This window comes from Elephantulus edwardii, unplaced genomic scaffold, assembly GCF_000299155.1.
Source record: "Elephantulus edwardii isolate Elephantulus edwardi_28Jun2011 unplaced genomic scaffold, EleEdw1.0 scaffold00111, whole genome shotgun sequence".
NCBI classification, from domain to species: Eukaryota; Metazoa; Chordata; class Mammalia; order Macroscelidea; family Macroscelididae; genus Elephantulus; species Elephantulus edwardii.
In genome coordinates, this window is record NW_006399861.1 from 10,879,809 (window position 1) to 10,883,904 (window position 4,096).

General features: G+C 43.2%; 1 pseudogene; it reads left to right on the forward strand.

Annotated features, from left to right (window-relative positions):
• Positions 1 to 1,099: 1,099 nt before the first annotated feature.
• On the forward strand, positions 1,100 to 2,726 carry LOC102845726 (annotated as a pseudogene).
• The last annotated feature ends 1,370 nt before the right edge of the window (positions 2,727 to 4,096 follow it).

Consider the following 4,096-nt stretch of genomic DNA (forward strand, 5'->3'; position numbering starts at 1 on the left):
AGAAGGGAAGGAAAATGTTGGGCAAACGGGAGGGCAAAACTCAGGGCCTAGAGGAATTTTCTGAGTGCGAATTTTCAAACTCAAGACTTAGTTGGAGAAATGGAGAAAGTAACTAGAAACAACAAGAACCAAAAAACCCAACAACTGAGAAATTAATAACTAGATAGAGAATACTGCTGGTGGACAGACTGACCAATACACAAGATTGTGCCTGAGTAGGCATATCTGCTAGAGAAGAGGCTGACCACTGCAAGCTTTTTTAGTGTATTTGGGAAACAGTGAAGGTTGAAACAGAGATCCCAAATTTTTAAACTCCATTTAAAGAAAGGAAGGAGGAAGACTATCACAGACTATGAAAGACAGTGGTAAGCATGGGCTGACAGCTCTACTCACCTGATAGATTTCTGTAGAAAGCAGCTGGGGCAAAATGATCAAATACTGGGGAGAACTGAGAACTTTTAACACTCAAAATTTCCAATGTTTTAATAAAAAAAATTATAAGACCCACAAAGAAAAGAGAATCAAGAGCTCATGGCAAATGAATATGATAAAGGAAGTAAAAATGCAGATATAGAACACTAAAAAACTAATCAAATGGAAGAATAAATAAAACAATGTTAAACATAATTAAAAATAAAAACACTAAGATCTAAAAGAAATCAGAAAATACGAAGAAATAACAAAATAAATACCTTAAAAACCCCAAAACACCCAAGTTTAAAAACATTGCATTGAAAGGGACAATAATAAAAATGAGATACAATGGAAGAATTTACTAACAGATTTAAGCAGGTAAAAGAATGAATCAGTGAATTAGAGCATACTATATCATGCTCTATATGAAAGCTATACAAGAAATTGTTGTCTAAACAGAAAAAGGAAACCTTGCACAGTTTACAATCAAGAACTGTTATCTTTTCAGCTCCGCCCTTCCCTCACCCCTTACCCCCAGTGCCAGGTGACCCCCCCGGCCCCTCCCTCCTTCCACTCTCTGGGTCCTACTTTCCCTAGCTTTGTGCCCCAGGCTCCTAGCTGCTTCCCTCTCCACTGGGGAGTTGTTGCTCACTGCCCCTGGCAGAGGCTCAGTTACAACCAAGCAATGTCTTACTACCTCAACTCAGAAAACCACCTGGATCCGGGACCCATATATATATGGGCAGCTGCCCATGGTCAGCCTGGCCCTGGATGGTGTCAGGAGAAGCCTGCAAAAGCCAAAACCTTTCAGACTGTTTCAGACTTTTCTGTGGAGCTTTGTATGAATGGTGAAGATGATACTGCACAGAAAGAGAAGACTGATCATTTCATCTTCACATACACTCGGGAAGGGAATTTTCGGTACTCTGTCAAATCTCTCCTCAGTCTAGTCTTGGGCTTCATTTCTGACAATGTAGATCACATTGATTTCCTTATTGGTTTCTGTTGGGAGCTGTTTTGTTCTACCTAGCTGAAGCCATTTTGTAATCCTCTAAGGACATGTCTGGACATGTTGCCCCACACTGGGAGGACTGAGAAACGCCCAACCTTACTTCTCCTTTCCACTGCCCCCATTGTGTTTCAGTTTACCCCACCCTGGGAAGACAGGTTTTGGCTTACTGGGAACGCGCTGCTAAGTAATCCTACTCCTTTCCACTCCCCTCATTCGTGCTCCCATATATATCTCTGTATGATTTCAATAAAGTCGAGACTTGATCGGAAATTTCGTCTTGTCTCAATGTCTCTTTGTCTCCCGCGCCCCCCATTCTCTTTCTTCCTCTCCTAGGGTCGCTGTTGAATATCCCCACGGGCTGGAGCAGGTTTCCCTGAGCAGATTGCTGAAAAGCTGTTCTCTGCTGCTGAAGCCAGGCAGAAATTCACAGAGCCAGGTGCAGGGCTGGAGGCTTTACAGAAACTCACTGAGGCCTATGAAAGTCTGGTACTGTGCCCCCTCTGTTTGAAAAACAGGTACTTGATGATTTCAGAAAAACTTGAGGAGATCAAGTCTTTCTGGGAGCTGACTTGTCTGGATCTTTCCTGTTGCAAGCTTGGAGATGAACATGAACTTCTAGAACATCTCACCAATGAGGCCCTGTCTAGTGTAACTCAACTTCACTTGAAAGATAATTGTTTATCTTTCAGAAAATGACAGCTCCAGTTTGAGTGATGAAAAGAGGCCTTGAGAATCTGACATTACTAGACTTATCGTGCAACCCTAAGATCATAGTCACAGGAATTGGTATTTCTTCTCTTTTAGAAAACTAAACTGCTTAGATATCTCTGGGACAGAGATCAAGGACATCAAAACCATCAAACATATAGGCCTTGTTTACTCCAAAATGCCTTTGAAGGAATTTGACCATAACAACTGTAAGAAGACTAGGCTGACCAGATTGTTCTGCATTGGAAGCCTGTGACTTCAGAATCCATGAAGCTACGTGAAACCTCAGAGCCTCAGACTGCAGCCAAGCATTTCTATGGGAAGTGATCCCGGGGCAGAAATGGTAGTGAAGTGCCCCTTGGCAGATGCCCACATGAACTCTTCATAGAAATTCCAGTTCTTTAAAGAAAAAAAACCCAGACTGCCATGGACCATTGTTGAAATGGGAGCCTGCCTTGTGTCTGGAATCAAAGAAAAGCAAGAAGAGGGCTTTTGAGGATCCAGAAAAGGAACAGAAAACTCCTCACAGTCTTCAAAGCAGAAATATGTATGTCTTTCTGAGAAAGACTGGGACTTAATAAATTTTTATTGATAGACAAATAATAATTTGACCTATCCCCATTCTCACCCCCAACTCTAAAGGAAGAGGAAAGGGGACTGATGATGTTTACTTTTTGGTTGAGTTTACCTATGACATTAGCATGTTCTTGTTGTTGTGATGTGCCGTCGGGTCGTTTGCAACTCATAGCGACCCTATGTACAACAGCCCTAAACCCTGCTTTATCCTGTGCCAATCTCACTGCCTCTGACACACCCATCCCAATTACCCCAGTCACTGAGTCAATCACCTCATAGAGGTTCTTCCCCTCCTGTGCTGTTCCTCCACTCTACCCAGCATTATGTCCCTCTCTAAAGACCTGTCTCTCCTTACAACATGTCCAAAGTATGTCAGACGAAGCCCCAGAATCCTTGCCTCCAAGGAGCAGCCTGGTTTAACCCTCTCCACGATGAATCTGTTTGTTTTCTTGGCAGTCCATGGTACATTCAATACTCTTCTCCAGCACCACAGCTCAAAGGCGTCAATTCTCCTTCTATCCTCCCTAGTCATTGTCCAACTCTCTGATGCATAACAAATGATTGCAAAGACCATGGCCTGTATCAGGTGCACCTTAGTCCCAGAGTGAAACCATTGTTCTCAAGTACCCTGGAGAGGTCCCTAATAGCAGACTTTCCCATTGCAATACATTTTTTTATTTCCTGGCTGCTGGTGCCAAGAGTGTTGATTGTGGAGCCAAGTAAACTAAAGCTGGGAACAATCTCAATCTCTTCGCCATCCATCCTGATGCTGCCAATTGGCCAAGTGGTGAGAATCTTTGTCTTCTTGACATTGAGCTTCAATCCATACTGAAGGCTGCAGTCCTTGACCCTCTGCAGCAAGCGCTTCAGGTCCTCCTCACTTTCAGCAAGCAGGGTTGTGTCATCTGCATAACACAGATTGATTGTTGATGAGTCTACTTCCAATCCTGATGCCACACTTCTCATAGGGCCCAGCCTCTCAAATAATCTGTTCTGCACACAGGTTGAAAAGGTATGGAGACAGGACACATCCCTGGCGTACACCCTTCCCAATTTTGAACCATGCAGTGTTTCCCTGCTCTGTTTTGACGACTGCTGCTTGGTCCAAGTGTAGGTTTTACATTAGAACGATCAAGTGTCCTGGGATTCCCATTCTTCTCAGAATCAGCCACAGTTTATGATCCACACAGTCAAACGCCTTTGCATAATCAATGAAACACAGATAGATATTCTTCTGGTATTCCCTGCTTTCAGCTAAGATTCATCTAACATCAGCTACAATATCCCTAGTACCATGACCCCTTCTAAACCTAACCTGGACTTTTGGCAGTTCTCTGCTGATGTGCTGTTCCAGTCGTTTTTGGATAATCTTCAGTAGAATCTTGC